The following is a 19,159-nucleotide window of genomic DNA, read 5'->3' on the forward strand; positions in this document are numbered from 1 at the left end:
AGAAGAATTGGAAAGAAGAGGAAAAGAAAAATCGAAACAATCCTTTTCTTTCTTCCTCTGAACAATTCATTTATAATAAAACCAGAAACGGAGAAGCCTCAGTGTATGAGGATGTATGCAAATCAACAAGACCCTAAGTTACTCGAAGGCGGACTCCACTCTACCAGGTGACTATGGAACAGACACCTAAGTGAAGAGAGTCAAAGGGGCCTTAGAAGGAAACTAAGCCATGGTTTACTGTGAACTTCAAGTGCTGGGGTCCAGTCAACCAAGGGCTAGGTTAGATCCTTTCCTGGAATAGGGACCATGGGAGTCGGGTGCGGTGGGGTCCTTGTATGGTGTTGAACTGTGAGAGTGAGCCCGAGGGCCAGCTTCAGCCTTTTAAATTTTCTGTCTGTGGTTTTGAACCCACAAAGTCTGGACCCTCCATTTTCAACCGGACCTGGGACGTCTCCGCTGCCCCACTCCAATCCTCAGTCCAGGGCTTGCTGCATGTTTCTCCAACCTATAACCCAGATCCAGTGATTTAAGCCCCCAGAAGACAAGCAGCTTTACTCCATGGAGTAGGAGTGGAGGGGCCTGGAAACCATCTGGAAAGTCCTGTTTTCTCTTCTGCTCCTCCCGAACCCCCATATGAGGTAGTGTGGAAAGGGTCTCTCTTGCTCTACCTCAGCATCTGCAGGATGATACGGAGAACACCTGCTAGAGTTGAACAGCTTAATTCAACATCCAGACAATTAGAAGTGATCTTCCAAGGAGCAGATCCAACTTTACTGAAACCTCCATCTCCAAGTTACTGAAAGTTACAAATTTAGGGGCTGAAAATTTTATCTCTTCCTTTTGCACAAATCCAGAAAGTACATTCGTATGGCAGGACAAAGAAGGCCATCTCCTCCACAGAGAAGACTAAGATTGCTTCAGAGAAATCAGGGTCAAGGTCTGTCCTCAACAAAGAGGATGAGGAGGGAGCAAAGAGTACTGGCGAGCTCTACTGCTCAAAGGGACATTTCCAATTTGTCTCTTTCCTCTTCCATTCTATCTCCTACTCCTCTGCTTAAAAAAAATAAACACATCCGAGGTGAATTTTTTTCTAGGACAATAAACTCATAGGCAAAAATAAGATGGAGGTCATACACAAATGTTTGAATTGTAACTTTTTTTTTAAAAGATTTTATTTATTTATTTGACAGAGAGAGAGCCAGCGAGAGAGGGAATACAGGCAGGGGGAGTGGGAGAGGAAGAAGCAGGGCTCCCAGCAGAGGAGCCCGATGTGGGACTCGATCCCAGAACGCTGGGATCACGCCCTGAGCCGAAGGCAGACGCTTAACGACTGAGCCACCCAGGCGCCCCTGAATTGTAATTTTCTAAGATAAAGGAAATATAAAACATTTGTTGACTTAGAAAATTAAGCGGCAAAAACCTTTCATTATCAAACACAACCATTTAGACTTTATGATACTCTACTTTCTCCTCTGTGAAATAAGGCGCCCCTGAATTGTAATTTTCTAAGATAAAGGAAATATAAAACATTTGTTGACTTAGAAAATTAAGCGGCAAAAACCTTTCATTAACAAACACAACCATTTAGACTTTATGATACTCTACTTTCTCCTCTGTGAAATAAGAATGAAAACATTTCAGAGTTATTGTGAAGTCAGAATATAATTTATTTGTATGGCCCAGCACATGGCACTTGGCACATAGTTCTGTGCCAACTTCATGTTTAATTAAAGTGAAAAACAGAAAGAAAAAAGGAAAGGATAAAGGAAGGTTAGATGGTGAGATAGGAGGAGAGAGAGATAGAATTAAGGAGATGGTCATAAAGGAAAAGACATAATGAAGGATAAAGAAGGAGACAATCTGTTGAGATGAATGTGGCTGGAAAGCAAAAGAGCCTGAAAGGAATGTGCTTGAAGGGACAGGAGTGTCATGAGGGCAGGCTGGCTGGCCAGCTGCCAAGTGGCCTCAAAGGTGACACTTATCTTGGTGAATTAATCATAGTCCAGGATCATAAACTTGACTTTAACAGCATGAAGAAAGAACCTATGTGTTGGAGGGTTGCAAAGTAGATCATAACTAACTCAGCTCCGATCCTGCTATCTGAGCCAAAGAACCAATGAATTAATACACAATGAGAAATGGAACTGCCAAGGGAGCCAGAATTCTCACATTGCCATGTCCAGCAAATTCTTCCTTTATAGGAAAATGTGCACAGGAAGCCAATTTATGATGTGAAGCCTGTTTTGAGAGTGTAAGGGGAGGCCGTTGGATGGTTTAAATATTTCATGGCATCAGGCTTTGGTAGCCTTGTGCCTCCAAATTCCCAGTAGCGATAAATCTGCCAGTGGCACCTAAGTGACTGTACTAAGGGCCAGGGCTTGGAATGGGATCTATCAACATATGCTTCTCTGACTTTTTTTAAATCCTGATTTCATTTCTGAGGAGCTCATTTGAAGATTGAAGCAGCCCTTTTAAATTTAAATGACCAGAGTAATATAAACTCATAAAAATTTTATAAGTAAAAAGCAAAGATATCCATAAAGATGTCCAAAAGTAAAGATATACCAACCCCACATAGTCCTATTTCAAATTTTAAACGTGTTAACAGATTGATATGTACCCTTCCTGATATTTTCTATGAACACACACACATACACAGACATACTTTTACAGAAAACGAATATCTGTTAGTGAGGTAAACACTGTTGATTACCCAATACCTTTTCCCTTTCATATTTTCATTGCTGAGAAAGCCCCAATTTTGTTTAGATGTTCATCTACTATCATTCTTTGCTCAGAGTAGATGACCCTCTCCCCAAGCTCAGGGATGAATAAAGATTGTTGTTGGCTAGTCATTGTCATCCCATACCATGTGTCAGGGTTAGTGTAGGCATGGGTATGTCATACAACCCTGGCCTTCTGAAATAGGAATTCTGGGAAAGGTTTTCTCTCCTAAAAAAAGAATTGCATAACAGGCAACATCCCACTTCTTTTCTGAAGGTCATGTCTGCATCTGACACCTGAGGCTGCTGCAGCCGTCTTGACATGAAGAGAGAGAGCTCAACACTTTAAGATTTTTCAGTTGTATGTAACTGGAAACCTAACCAAAACTGGCTTAAACAAAAAATGATATTTTATTTGTTTTATTTACACTATTTTATCTGTGTAATTGAATGAGGTTGATCTGCATACAACAGCAACATTTACCATTGGGATTGTGGTAGAGTGTTAGCTAATCACCAAACTTGGGTATTCTAAAAAGGAATGCAATTGAGATCCTAGAACTAAAAAATACAATAACTGTATGTAACACAATAGATGGATCTAACACAAGATTAGACACAATTAATTCTGGGATTAATAAGCTGGAAGACTGGTCAGTATAAAATATCCATACTGAAGTGTGTAGAGAGAGAAAAGAAGAGAAAATTATAGATAAGAGACTAGGAGACATACAGGACATGGTGAGTAAGTCTAAATATATGGAATTAGAAAGAGAGAAGAGAGAATGGGAAAGAAGCAATATCTGAAGAGAGGGTAATTGAAAATTTTCTAAAACCGATGAAAGATATCAAGACATATACTCAAGAATTGTCATCAATCCCAAGCAGGATTAATGCAAAGAAAACAACACCTAAACACCTCATAATAAAACTGCTGAAAACCAAACACAAAGAAAATAAAACCTAAAAGCAGTTAGAGTGAGAAAAAATACACATTGCCTTCAAAGGAAGAACATTAAGACCGACAACTAACTCCCCAACATAAATGATAAAACGAAGAAAATGATGGAATAACATCTTTAAAGTGCTGAAAGAAAATATGGTTACTCTAAAATTCTATACCCAGTGAAAATATCCTTCAAAAATGAAAGAAAAATACATATTTTCAAACAATCAAAACCTGCGAAAATTTTTCATCCATAGAGCCACACTAAGAAACACTAAGGGGACTTTTTCAAGCAGAATGAAAATAAGCCAAAAGGAAGCATGAATATGCAGGAAGCAATAAAGAGCAACAGAAAGGATAAATAAATGGGTAAAACTAAATGAATCAATGACTGTATAAAGCAATAATATCTTGCGGAGTTTTAAGCAAATGTAAAATTAAACCACACCACAGAAATAGAACACACTGTGGGAGCAGGTGAATAGAGTTAAAGTGTTTTAAGATCCTTGCATTGTCCAGGAAATGGTAAAAGAATTAACTTATATTAAACTTTAACAAGACAAGAATGCATGCTGTAATCACTATGGTAATCATGGAAAAATCGTAAATATATATATATATTACTAGCAAGCTACTGTAGGAAAATAATGGAATAATGAAACAAATCCAAAAAAAGGTGGGTTTTTAAGATTTTATGTATTTATTTGATAGAGAGAGAGAGCTCAAGCAGGGGTAACAGCAAGCAGAAGGAGAGGGAGAAGCAGGCTCCCCGCCGAGCAAGGAGCTGGACGGGATGTGGGCTCCATCCCAGGACCCCGGGATCATGACCTGAGCCAAAGGCAGATGCCTAACCAACTGAGCCACCCAGGTGCCCCTCAAAAAAAGATTTAAAAGATGAGAGGAAAAAGGAACATAGAACATGTGGGAGAAAAAGAAAACAAATACTATAACATCTTGAAACTCAAATGTATAAATAGCTATTGAATATAAGTGAAGTAAATACTCCTATTAAAAAACAAAAATTGTCAAATTGGTTTTTAGAAAGCAACTCTTTACTGCTTTAAAAAATCATATATATAGGGGTTCCTGGGTGGCTCAGTTGGTTGGGCATTGGACTCTTGATTTTGGCTTAGGTCATGATCTCAGGATCATGAAATTGAGCCCTGTGTCGGGCTCAATGTGGGGCGTGGAGCCTGCTTGAGAGTCTCTCTCTCCCTCTCCCTCTGCCCCTACACACACCCCCCCACTCTAAAAAAAAAACCAAGAAACAAAAAACAAAACAAAACAAAACAAACAAAACCCAAAAACTCTTATATGTAGGGACTTGGATATGTGAAAGAAAAGACATGCTACAAACAGTAATTAAAAGACAATCAGTGAGGGGCGCCTGGGTGGCACAGCGGTTAAGCGTCTGCCTTCGGCTCAGGGCGTGATCCCGGCGTTACAGGATCGAGCCCCACATCAGGCTCCTCTGCTATGAGCCTGCTTCTTCCTCTCCCACTCCCCCTGCTTGTGTTCCCTCTCTCGCTAGCTGTCTCTCTCTCTGTCAAATAAATAAATAAAATCTTAAAAAAAAAAAAAAAGACAATCAGTGAAGCAAAACTATTATACAAATTAGACTTTACGGCAAAAAGCATTAGATGTTATATAACGGTTAAAATGTCAATGAACTAGGAAGATATAACAATTCTAAATTTGTATACACCTAGTAACATAGCTTTAAAGTATACAAAAGCACATCACGTCACACCCTCCATATCTGCAGTATAAAAACTGACTCCTGGGCATCCAAGAAAGGAGAACTTGGGCAAAAGAATGAACATGGAAGACAGAGTACACTCAGTGATATGAACGTAGCACAAGAGTATGGCTCAGCATTATCAACAATAGCCCAAATGTCCATCAACTGATGAATAGATCAAGAAGATGTGGTCTATATACAATGGAATATTACTCAGCCATCAAAAAGAATGAAATCTTGCCATTTGCAACCACGTGGATGGAGTTAGAGTGTATTATGCTAAGCAAAATAAGTCAGAGAAAGACAAATACCATATGATCTCACTCATACGTGGAATTTAAGAAAGAAAACAAATGAACATACGGGAAGGGAGGAAAGAAAAAAAGGAGAGAGAGAAATAAGTCATAAGAGACTCTTAATGATAGAGAACAAACTGAGGGTTGATGGAGGAAGGTGGGTGACGGATGGGCTAGATGGGTGATGGGGATTAAGGAGGGCACTTGCGATGAACACTGGGTGTTGTATGTAAGTGATGAATCACTGAATACTACTCCAGAAACCAACATTGCTCTGTACGTTAACTACCTAAAATTTAAATCAAAAATAAAATGAATAAAAATAAAGATAAATAGTACACACACACACAAAGACTATTGCTCGGTATATTTAACTGCTTGCTTCTGAACAAATGCCACCAAATTTCAATGACCTAATTCAACAAATTTATTTTTAGTTTTCATTACATGTTCAGGGTGGCTTAGTAGGGACTCTGCTTCATTCACAGTCCTTGGGAGAGGAAACTGACAGAAGCTTTAACATGTTGACCCTGTAGAATCAGGAACATGTGACGGGGGAAGAGGAAGGTTTATAAGACACCCAAAATTCTTTTTTAAGAAGAATTTATTTATTTATTTGACAGAGAGAGAGAGAGCACAAGCAGGGGGAGCAGAGAGGGAGAAGCAGGCTCCCCGCTGAATAGGGAGCCCAATGTGGGGCTCAATTCCAGAACCCTGGGATCATGACCTGAGCCGAAGGCAGATGCTTAACCACCTGAGCCACCCAGCTGCCCCAAGACACACAAAATTCTTAACTATCTTAGCTCAGAAGTAACACAAATCATTTCTGCTTAAAGATCATTGGCTAGGTCCATTCACATGGCTCTATTCTTATTTCAAGGAGAATGGGAAATGTAGGGGAACACATGGAATATTCGGTGGACACTCTCTTTGTTACAGGAATTCTCCAGATCCTTAGAGGAAAATAAGTCGACCCTTGAACATGCTGGCATAAGGGATGCCAACTCCCTGTACCACTGAAAACCTGTGTATAACTTTGGACCAAAAACTTAATAGCGTACTATTGACCAGAAGCTTTACCAATTACTCAAAGTGGTTTTTTTTTTTTAAAGATTTATTTACTTATTTTGTGGTGGGAGGGGCAAAGGGAGAGGGAGAAAGAGTCCCAAGCAGACTCCACGCTGAGTGTGGAGCCCACTGTGGGCTTGATCCCACCACCGTGAGATCAGGACCGAGCCAAAACCAAGAGTCAGATACTTAACCGACTGCACCACCCAGGGGCCCTAACACAAACTGTTGATTAACACATATTTTGTATGTTATATGTATTATATACTGTATTTTTACAATAAAGTAAGCTAGAGGAAAGAAATGTTAAGAAAATCATAAGCTAGAGAAAATACGTTTATAGAACTGTACTGTATTTATCAGTACTGTAAGTTTATGTTGCCTGTTTACAAGGTGAATCATCTGTGAGTACCTACATCCATATCCTATTACATGATACAAACACTGTAGATATGGTATGTTTTACTAACACTAGACATCAAAAATGAAAAGATAATGTGAAAAAGACATTCATATTTATTTACTGGTATAATGATTCATGCATTGATGATGAAGCAGCAGCAATATGATTAGTTTATGGTAGCCTAGTGTGATCGATATGATTGCTTCATGGTAGCCTAGCCTATACACTAATGAGTGAATCATTATAAAATTTTTATGGCATACAGTACCACAGTCATATTCACAATACACTATTGGACACGTGGTTACATTTTAAAAAACTCATTTACCTATGATGATAAGCTGATACAGTTTCTCCAATGACAAGAGAGGGAGAGAGGCATACTGTACAGTAATGTAATTTTTTGAAAGCAAAGTTATAAAAGAGTGAGGAAAACTAACATATTATTAATTGTATATTAAACATTACCGGTCATACAACTCACTTCCACACAAGTTATGTACACAGAGTTCTATGTGACAAATACTTAGGTGATGATGGTGATAATGACACAAAAATCAAACATAGGATTTCATTCCCAAAACGTCTATGACAAGGAGAGAAAAGACCCTCTCCTGTCGTACAGTTAATAGATGTTCACACGGACACACACACACACACGTACGCAACAGGTCAGCTTATCCACTATAGAGCGTGACGATGACTTGTTATTCATTAAGTGGAAGTGGACCATCATAAAGGTCTCCGGCCTCACTGTCTTCATGCTGGGAAGGCTGGAGGAGAGGGGAAGAGGAGGGTCGGTCTTGCCGTCTCAGAAGTGGCAGAGGTGGGGGAGGTGGAAAGGGAGGCAGGAGAGGCAGGCACGCTCCGTGCAACTTGGAAACACATGGTCTTTTCTGTTTAACCCATTTTTGCCTTTTCATTTCTCTAAAAACGTTTCTGTATGGTACCAATCCTTCTTCCACCATTGGCTTTGGTTTTGGTGCCTGAGCATAGAAGGATCCATGTCATGAAAGAAGTCAAAAGCAGTCTTGAATAATCGAACCCTTCTGCCAGATTGTCTAATGTCTGTCTGTTTTCTGGCCCTGCCTCCTCTGTGTCTCCCTCATTGTCCGGACCCGGTTCGGAAGGAGTCATCTGCATCACATCATCTTCTCTTAGTTCTTCCGGTGTGGTGTCCATTAGCTCTTGAATTCCTCCAAGATCTGTATCTTTAAACCCTCACCCCTCACCTTTTTTGCCATATTCACAATCCTTTTTTTATGATTTTATTTATTTATTTGAGAGAGAGAGCACAAGTAGGGGGAGAGGGGAGAGGGAGAATCAGACTCTCTGCTGAGCAGAGAGCCTGACACAGGGCTCAGTCCCAGGACCCCGAAATCATGACCTGACCCGAAGGCAGACGCTTAACCTACTGAGCCACCCAGGCGCCCCTGCCATATTCACAATCTTTTTCATGATTTCCTTGACTGGCTCTCTTGTAAATCCTGTGAAGTTATATAAAACATCTGGACACAGTTTTCTGCACCAGGAATTTATTGCTTCAGGCTTGATGGCTTTCACAGCTTTTCAATAAGAGGGATGGCGTCTGTAGTGGTGTAACCCCTTCTAGACTTGCATGACATTCTCTTCATTGGGATTCTGTTCCATAGCACTGACAAGTCTTTCTGTAGGGTGCCATGTGTAATGAGCCTTAAAGGCCCTTAGGACTCCCTGATCTAGAGGCTGAATTCGAGATGTTGTGTTTGGGGGCAAGTACACCCCTTGGATGCCTTTGGCATTGAACCTATGGGGTTTTGGGTGGCCAGGGGCATTGTCCAATATCAAAAGAACTTTAAAAGGCAGTCCTACTGGCAAGACACTTCCAGACAATGCATCCATCAAGGAAGCCAATCCAGTAAAAGTGTTCTCATTGTCCATGCCTTCTTATTGTACAATCAAAAGACTAGCAACCAGGATTTATCTTTTTCCTTCAAGGCTCAGGGGTTAGCAGCTTTATATGGGAAGGCAGTCCTGATCACAAACCTGACTGCCTCTGCAGAAAATAGTAGAGTTGACCTATCCCTTTCTGCCTTAAATCCTAGTGCTTGCTTCTCTTTCTTACTAATAAATGTCCTTCATGGATTTCCCTCGCTTGAATAGGGCACTTTCATCTACATTAAAAACCTGTTCAGACAGATAGCCTTTATTCTCAATGGTTTTCCTAATGGCATCTGGGAACTTGTCTGCTGCCTCTTGGTTGGCAGACGCTGCTTCTCCTTTTATCTTGACATTTTTAAAGCCAAACCTCCTCCTGAAATTATCAAACCATCCTTTGCTGGCATTAAATTCTCCAACTTAAGATCCTTCACCTTCCTTTTGCTTTAAGTTGTCATATAATGACTTCACTTTTTCTCAAATCATATTAGAGTCCATAGGTATAACTTTCTTAGAGCAATCCTGCACCCACATAAAAGCTGCACTTTCAATATGAGATAAAAAGGTACTCTGCAAGAAATGCAAGGTTTTTGTGCTTGCTGGCATAGCTGCAGTGACTGCTTCACAGATTTCCCTTTTTTTTTTTTTTTTTTTGCAACAGTACTTACAGCAGATTCATTTATCTTGAAATGGAGGGCAACCGTAGCTGCAGACCTCAATCTACGGTACATATCAAGCAATTCAACTTTTTCTTGTAATGTCATGACTTTGCTTCTGGGGAGCACTTCCCAGCATCACTAGTGGTGTCCCTTGGTGATATTCAAAGTTCCCAGTATTGTACTAACCGCAAAAAATACACAAGAACCATGGAGATCACTTCTCACTGCAGTACCCAGCCTACTGGAGAGACCAGCATCAGTCACGTGCTGCCTTTTAAAACCTGACGTAGAGGTGACACAGTGTCACACCCGTTTCAGGTGTGCCACACAGCAATTCCACAACTCCACGCTTACGCTGTGCTCAGCACAGGTTAGCTACCACCCGTCACCGTACAGCGCCACTACCACACTACCGACTATACTCCCCACACTGTACCCTCCATCCTCTTGACTTACTCATTCCATACCTGGAAGCCTCTATCTCCCACTCCCCTTTACCCATTTTACCTGTCCCCACACCTCTTTCCCCTCTGGCAGCCACCAGTTTATTCTCTGATCACATGCTGTTTTAAGCAGACACTAACAAGACTCGAGCTCCCTGCAACAGCAACAGGAGGTCGCTAGGAAATTACCGTGGTAGCACAGTACGCACTGCAGTTAACCTTACAGTTTTGACTTCTCCTGCCTCTTTACCTTGGCTTACATTTCTCCGGTGTCACATATGGTCTGTAAGTGTTTGTGTGAGTTTTGATAAGTTTTCACTTAAAAAATATATTTTATTTATTTATTTGACAGAGACAGAGAGCACAAGCAGGGGGAGCAGCAGGCAGAAAGAGAGGGAGAAGCAGGCTTCCTGCAGAGCGGGGAGCTGAGGCAGGGCTCGATCCCAGGACCCTGGGATCATGACCCGAGCCAAAGGCAAAGGCTTAACCGACTGAGCCACCCAGGTGCCCCAGTTTTAACTTTTTAAAAAAGATTTTATTTATTCATTTGAGAGAGAGGGAGGAGGGAAGGAGGCGGGGAGGAGCAGAGGGAGAGGGAGTGGGAAAATTTTCAAGCAGATGGGGTGCCTGGGTGGCTCAGTCGGTTAAGTGGCCAACTCTTGTTTCAGCTCAGGTCATGACCTCAGGGTCCTGGGATCAAGCCCCAGGATGGGCTCCACACTCAGCTGGGAGTCTGCCTGAGATTCTCTCCCTCTGCCCCTCCTCTCACCTGCACTCTCTCTTTCTCCGTAAAATAAATAAATAAATCTTTAAAAAAAAATCTCATGCAGATTCGACCCTGAAATCATGACCCAAGCCGAAACCAACAGTCAGTCACCCAACTGACTGAGCCACCCAGGTGTCCCAAGTTTTAACTTTTATAATAGGTGTGTGTATATCTTATGGTAGTAAATGATAAAATACACTAATATCTATATGTTTTATGAATACATGACATACCCAACTCTTAATTTTTTTGATATGTCTAAGCTATGCGGTTTGTCTGTGAGTTTTTGCAAATGGGCACAAATCTCCAAAAAGCTTTCCAGGACATATATTGGGGGAAAAAATCCATGTATAAGCAGACCCGTGCAGTTCAAACCGTGCTGTTCAAGAGTCAACTGTATGTCCTCTACCGATGTATGCCATTACTCGGAAATTGTGTAAAAAATTCTTTTTCTACCTTCCCAGTAATCTCCCAGTTGTTCTGTCTTTAAAATAGCATCTATCCGGGGCACCTGGCTGGCTCAGTCAGTACAGCCTGTGACTCTGGATCTTGGGGTTGTGAGCTCAAGCCCCATGTTGGGTGTAGAGATTATTAAAAAAAAATAAGATCTTAAAACAAAAATAAAACAAAATAGCATCTATCCATTTCTCTCTTTCTGTGTATCTGTTTCTGTCTCTGTCTCCTTCCTTTGCTCTCTTCTTTCCCTTCTCTCCCACATAGCATCTTCCTTAGCTTCAAAACATTCCTTCCTCAAAACCCCTGGAAGAGGTCCTATGGTGATCCAGGGTTAAAAGAAACTGTTGTATCCTTTCATATAATGTGGTTTCGACTATAGACTACAGACAGCAATTCAAATACAGTCCCTTCCTCACTCTTTACCCCCAAACATTTAAATATTAATAGGGCCAACAGGGGGAGGCTGCATGGTTTCACAAAAACACTGTGGCAAAATTGGAAGACCAAACAAAGAGTTAGGATTTACACCCTCAGATGAGGGCAGTAATTGTGTTCTGGAGCCCTCTGAGACAGGAAATGGAGTCAACATACATCACTCCACAATAGGATAGTGGTCAGGGACAACATCCAAAACACTGCAACTGGAAAGGACATCAGAGCTCCACTAGTCCACTTGCCCATTGTACAGATGAGGAAGCTGAGGCCCAGAGAGGGAAAGACATTTGCCTGGATCCAAGAAAACTACTGCAAAGCTTAGACTAGAACCTGGGCATCCTGATTAAAAATTTCAAGCCTATTTGTTTGGTCAAAGTTGGTTGGAAGGACAGTGTGTTACTTTTCTATGCTGTACTAACAAATTACCACAAACTTGACAGCTTACAAGAATACATATAATAATATCTCACATTTTCCATGGGTCAGTTCTGGGCACAACTTAGAAGGGTCCTTTGCTCGGGGTCTTACAGCTGGCAATCCAGGTGTTAGCTAGGCTGCATTCTCATCAAAGGCTCGACTAGGGAAGAATTCGCTTCCACGCTCATTCCCTTTGTGGGCAGAATTCATTTCCTTATGACTGTAGGACTGAGGAGGCTGGATTTTTGCTGGCTGCTGGTTGGAGGCTGCCCACAGCTCCTTGCCATATGAGTTTCCCAAAGTGGCTGCTCACTTCATCAAGCTGTAAGAATCTATCACCTCAGGGGCACCTAGACCTTCCGTTAAGGGCCTTTTTCATGATTAAATCAGAATAATCTCCCTTTTAATTAACTCAGACTCAACTGATCTGGCTGTAACTACATCTACAGAATTTTTCACTTTTGCTGTATTCAACTGGTTAGCAGCAAGTCACAGGTCCCACGCACACGCAGGGGAGAGGATTTCAGAAGGACATGCACACCAGGGGACAGGAATCATGGGGACCACAGACAGAAATAGTCAAATCCACTCATGTGTAGAAGAGAAGACTTACTGGGTGGATGGAAATATCTACCAAGAATGAACCGGACGACCTGGTGGCAAATGAAGCAGGTCTGAAAGCTGCCAGATACGGAGACAGCTGATTTCTCCTTAAAAAACACACACACACAAAAAACCCCTCTTTTGCTTGCTCTCTCTTCCTCTTCCCCCCTGAGGTCAAATGATCTCTAGTTTCTTCTTCTTGTAGCATAATTGCTGCATTTTCCTTTTTGTAGACAGACTGCTCGCCTCAGCCTCCTCATGGCATATGCTCTTAAACTCTGGTCTCCCCATGACGTTGGCTTTTCATGGTCTACCTGGCTTGTCATGTCTACTCTGGCTTCTGCTGTGTCCCTGAGCCTGCATGACCTTTCAACTTACCTCCCCACAGCTAATTTTGGCAAATTCTTGGGGGAGGAATCTAATTGTCCAGCTTGGGTCAGATGTCTGTTACTGGTCCAAAAGCCATGATCAAGGGAACAAAATGGCCACTTAAGCAGGTGTGTGCTTGCGTGCGTGCATGTGCGTGTGTGCGTGCGTGTGTGTGTGTGTGTGTGTGAATGAGCAAGCACTCCAATTCATGTCTTTTATTTAATTCCATTGCACCAAACTGGGCAGCAGCAAATGGAGAAGACTCTTCTTGCCAGAGGCCTCCGCCTGCCCCGGCAGCTGCTCTGGTCACTGCGGCATTCTATGCAAACTCCACCAAGGCATAAAGCTGACATGCCTGTTTCACTGTGGTATGTTCAGTACCGAGATCTATGCCAGGACTTTGAACTTGCTGCTCTGTCTGCCTGGAACTCTTCTCCTCCAAATGTCTGCATGGTTTCCTTCTTCTCTCCCTTCAGGTCACCCTTGCAGTGAGGTCTTCCCTGACCAATCTACAAAAATTACAAAACTTCTCCACCCTGGCCCTCCTCCCTCCACCTGGGCTTGCTTTTCTCTACAGCCCTTATCATCATCTGACCACTCTTCCTTATTCACTGATTGATAGACATCCTCATATGAGAAATGTGTAGAACACAGTATTCAAAGAATGTCTATAGTTGTGTTGGAGAGTTTAGGAGAGACAATGAATAAAGATACAGTAAACAAATAATGGGAAAAGGGGGAATTATTAACTCCAGGAGAAACAAAAATTATACAAGAAAGGAAGTATAATCGTAGTTCACATTTGGTTCAATAGTGGAAAGTATTATAGATCATAATGTATCTACTAGTGATTTTAACCTAAAATAACGATACAGTCACAGAAGAGGAAAGTTGGGACTGGGTTGTATATCAGGATGTCTTTCAATTTCAGTCATTCCCTGGACACACCTGCCCTGGGGTATCTTTCCACTCCTTGGGGGCAGACTGTTCTTTGGACTTGCCCAGCTGTCATTCTGGGCTCCCCAAAGCTTTTCTTTCTTAGATTTCCTTTTTCTTTTTTTTTAAAGATTTTATTTTATTTTTATCTGACAGAGATAGAGACAGCCAGTGAGAGAGGGAACACAAGCAGGGGGAGTGGGAGAGGAAGAAGCAGGCCCACAGCGGAAGAGCCTGATGTGGGGCTTGATCCCAGAACGCCGGGATCACACCCTGAGCCGAAGGCAGACGCTTAACCGCTGTGCCACCCAGGCGCCCCTAGATTTCCTTTTTACCAAATCCCAAGTTTCCCCTTACCTTTTAAAATTTACCTTCTCATTATATCTTTTGGTGGCTTCCTAAGAAAGGGGACATGGGGAAAAAAAACAGACCTTGGATACCTAAAAAAGTCTTTAGTCTCCCTTTACACTTGTTAAATTGGTTATAGAATTCTTGGTTCAAATTTACTCTCCCTCAGAATTTTGGAGGTAACTCTCCCCTGTCTTCTGGCTCCCAGAGCTATTCTAATCCACATCCTTGGGGCATGTCACTTCTTTTTTCTTCCTAAAAGAAAAAATAGACAGCCATTTCCTCTTCTGCATCTGGATATTGTCAGGAGGGAATGCGATGCTGGGAATTGCTTCCATCCTTTTTCAACCATGAGGGGAAGGCCAAAGGAACCACAGATAAGACAATATGATGCCCCGATGTCTTTGAACCACTGGGTTACCATCTCTAAAACCAGCCTATCTAAAGACTCCTCAAAATGTGGGGTCATAAGCTTACTATACTTTAAGCATGAAAATGTGGTCTGAGACCACCCAGAATCAGCACCACCCGAGATCTTATTAGAAATGCAGAATCTCGGGGCGCCTGGGTGGCACAGCGGTTGGGCGTCTGCCTTCGGCTCAGGGCGTGATCCCGCGTTATGGGTTCGAGCCCCACATCAGGCTCCTCTGCTATGAGCCTGCTTCTTNTCAAAAAAAAAAAAAAAATTTAAAAAAAAAAAAAAAAAAAAAAAAAAAAGAAATGCAGAATCTCAGGCCTCACTCCTGGCCCCCTGAATCAGGATCTGCATTTTAACAAAATCCCCAAACGACTGATATGATGTTAAAGTTGGAGAAGCACTCCTTTTAGCCCTATTTAGCTCTCTCCCTTCTTATTTACAGCCAAACACCTTCTAACTGATACGGTGGGTGCAGCCGACAATCTTGAAGCCTCAAGTCACAAGCCCTTGGCTCGCTTTGATTCCGGCAACAGTTTCCGAGGTAAGAAGAATTCTGAAGATGTCCCTGCCCCTGAGATTCTTGTCCTTGGGCTATTCCTCCCAATACTAATACAGTTACTGCTGCAGAGGGACTTCGCAGTTAGGATTAAGGTTGCTAATCAGTTGGCCTTAAAACAGAGAAATTACCCTGGCGTACCTAACGGGGCCTAATACACCACACGATCGCATGAGCTCTTCCGAGTAGCAGAGGAAGTCAGAGAGATTCAGTGTGTGAGGCCTGAGCCTGACGTTGCTGGCTTTGAAAACGGAGGAAGGCAGACACAAATCACGAATGCAGGCAGCCTCTTGAAAGTGAGAAAGACCCCCACCTGACAGCCAGCAAGGAAGTGGGAACTTCAGTCCTACAATTCCATAGAACTGAGGTTCTATGCCAACCATCTGGGATGCGGATCTGTTCCTGAAGCCTCCACAAAGGAGCAGAGTCCTGCCAACACTTTGATTTTGGTCTTATGAGACTAAGCAGAAAACCAGCTGAGCCACACTGAGCCTGGATCTCTGACTCACAGATATTGTGAGATAGGACACTTTCCTGCTGTTTTAAGCTACTAAGTCTGTAGTCATTTTTTCTGGACAGAACAGTTAGGGTGGACAGTTGTGCTAAGCCCGGACTTACCTCTAACGGGCAGCATCCCACTTCAAACCTACGATGCGTCTTTCAGTCTTTATGCCTGCCTCAGGGCCTTCTCTGACATCACGGGAGCCTGCCTGGCACAAAGGAGACCAGAAGGGTGAGGAAGTTAACAGCCCTAAGGAAAACACTCAACTTGGGGATGATGGGAGCCAGCAGATAATTGCTTTAGCTGTAACCTTTTAATTCTGGGAGGCATTTGTACACGTCTTAGAAGGCAGACTCAAAGCCCCAGTAGCAGCAACCACCATGATGCACCCTTCACTTGTTTGCCTCTTCTTTCTTTTTTGTTCCGTTCTCCTCAATTCCTTGCTCTTGCTTCCTACGATGACCTTCCAAATGCCTGCCCTGCTCCGAAATCCCTTTATCAATCTCTGCTTGAGATTGACAGGCAACCAGTTAAGTCGACTCCATGAACTCATCTTGCTCAGAATGAAAGGTTAATTTACTGGAGGATTATTTCAGTGTTTCACACTGAAACCAGGTCTCAGAGAAAACTGAAATCAGGGATCCAATACCACAAAGTCCCTCTCTGTTCCTTGTTCCTTTCCTAATGGTATTACTTTTAGAGAGAAAGATTGAATCTACCCTCAGCACCAGAGAGAAAAATCCCAAAGAAGGATTGTAATTGATGACCCTTGAGTTGGTGTCCATGACTGGTACAACGGGAAACAGAACACTCTCATTGGTTCCCTGTGGGTCAGGGTTCTAGCCCCAGATCAAACCATTATGGCTGGGCGGTAGTGTCAGGGACCCCAGGCATGGCCAGTGGAAGCCACCATTATATTGCAGGGCATTCCCAGAAATGGGGGAACGACTAAAAGATGGGGAAAGCTCCACTAGTTTTCTAAAACCATTGCCATCCACTCTCACTTCTCTTACTGGTGTGGGAAACAATGGCAGAAGAAAATAAAGATAAAATTAAATGTCCCCTGCTGTCCCTGGGGCAGCAGGGAGCTTCAGGGAGCAGCTCTTTCTGCCCATGAGTCCTGTCCCTGTGCTTCAATAAAACCACCATTTTGCACCCTAAATGTCTCAAGAATTCTTTCTTGACCAACAGCTCTGGACCCCACCAACACACAACAACATTCCAAAAAACCCCCCCAAAAAACCCCAAAATAAAAAACTACATCATTACTTCCTCTTTCCTGATTCTTCCTCAGCTTCCCTCATATGCTGTCCTACCTCTGCCCAATGCATAAATGCTGTTGTTCCTGAAAGTTCCTTCCTTATTCTTTTTCTCTTCCCATTCTTAATCATTTCCAGAGTCATCTAATTCCATGGTAGACGGCACGGTCTTCTCCCCAACGTTTAATCCTCTCCAAACATTTAATCTAATCTAGTCAGGGCAGTCCCATCCCCCTTGGCAACAATTTGTTTGGGATGAACAGGACTTAATCAGCTTAGACTGGTGAGATTTCAGGAGAAGCTTGCTTAGGACTTCTAGGAAAGAGAAATCTGCCTGCTGGATGGGAAAGGGGAGCATGCTGCCTCAGTTGCCCCCAGCAGTCATCCTGTGATATGAGGGGAGCCAGCTTCGGTATGAAGTCAACGGTGGGCACAGCAGAGCAGTGAGACGAGTGTCTCAGGTTCCTAATGACGTTGAACCAGGGAATCTACTCGCTCTGCCCTACCGTTGGATTCCAGCATTGTGAGATGATACATTTCCATATTGCATAAGCCAGTTTGAATCAGGTGTCTGCTACTTGGAGATGAAGGCATCCTACTTAATTCACACTTACTACTATGAATTCTCTCAAACTCTCTTTCCTGGGCTCCAGACCTACCCACATTTCCCAGCTTTGCTCCTCCTCTTCCTGGGTTTCCTACAATTCTTTCACGTAAGAAAGAAGAATCAGGTGCCTACGATTATGCCAAGCTTTGTTGTAGATACTGCAGCTAGAGCAGTTGATGAAACAAGATTGCTGTCCTCAAGAACCAGTGAAGGAGGCAGACAATAAACAAAACTATTTTCTGAATAAATGAAATAACGAATAATGCAGAGTAGGAACTCAGTGTTGATTGAAAAAGTTATCATTGCCTATAGAGTATCAGACCAGAGACTGGTATTCACGCAGCAGACAGCCCTGGGAACTGAGTGTCAAACCCTGCTCTTGCAGCCCCCCCTTGAATCTAGAAGGGTAAATAATCACCCCGGGCCTGCCCTCTGGAGCTGAGTCCAGAAAGAATGCGAACCGGACTGAGTGCTAATTTTGTCAGGCCTTGTATAAAGTGCCTTTCGGTAACTATCTCATTCTAGGAGTTCGCGAAAGGACAAAAAGCTCTGGACAACAGGCCTGAGACCCAGCAGTCTGGCCGGTGACAAGAGCTCCCTCCAGCCAGTCCTGACCCTTGGGTTTAGGCCATGTTCGTGTGACTTTGTGCAAGTCACAGTCTCCCTCGTCCTTTCACGCTCTAGCCAGTGTCTGGAGCGTCTGACCCCTGGGGTTTCCCCGGCGCCCCAAGCTTCAGAGGCTGCCTGGGGTGTGAGAGGGGGTCCGAGGGATGGGGGGCGAATGCAAAGAAGGGAGGTCACTGAGATCAGAACGGAGGCTGTGAAGTCAGTAAAGAGGGATCAGTGGGTAAGGAGATCCTTGGAGAGAGAGACGGACACTGACAGTCGCATTCTTCCCCACCCTGCCCTCTGCTCCCATGCCCTCTGCCGCCGCTGCCCCGACCTTCTCCTGGGCTCCGGAACGAGGACATTCCTTTTCCCCCACTGGGTGCCTCTACGCCACTGGCCCGGGCCGAAAGGTGACAAATGCTCCGCGAGCTACGCAGCTTGACTAGGCCCCTGCTCCTTTGGCCCGGGAACTCGCAGTTCTGCTACTCTTCGCCTCTCCTCTCGTCCACTCCCCCCTCGGCTCCTGACCACTTGGTCGGCGCCATCCGCATTCTCTGTGTGCCGGGCCCGCCCGCACTGCGGGGGAGAGGCGGGGAGCCGCCCACGCCGCGCTCGGCGTCGCCGTCTCCCTGGGACGCGCGCGGGCTGCGCGGCGCGCGGGAGCCGGGCGGGCGGCCATGGC

General features: G+C 43.5%; 1 long non-coding RNA gene across 1 annotated transcript; it reads right to left on the bottom strand.

Moving 5' to 3' along the window:
- Positions 1-1,395: 1,395 nt before the first annotated feature.
- Positions 1,396-19,034, bottom strand: LOC117797443. The gene is made up of 3 exons (XR_004622419.1): positions 18,812-19,034; positions 16,119-16,206; positions 1,396-1,505 (listed from the first exon to the last, which is right to left on the bottom strand). It is a non-coding gene; the product is annotated as an uncharacterized LOC117797443 (long non-coding RNA).
- Between the last annotated feature and the right edge of the window lie 125 nt (positions 19,035-19,159).

The sequence above is a fragment of the Ailuropoda melanoleuca genome, chromosome 2, assembly GCF_002007445.2.
Source record: "Ailuropoda melanoleuca isolate Jingjing chromosome 2, ASM200744v2, whole genome shotgun sequence".
NCBI classification, from domain to species: domain Eukaryota; kingdom Metazoa; phylum Chordata; class Mammalia; order Carnivora; family Ursidae; genus Ailuropoda; species Ailuropoda melanoleuca.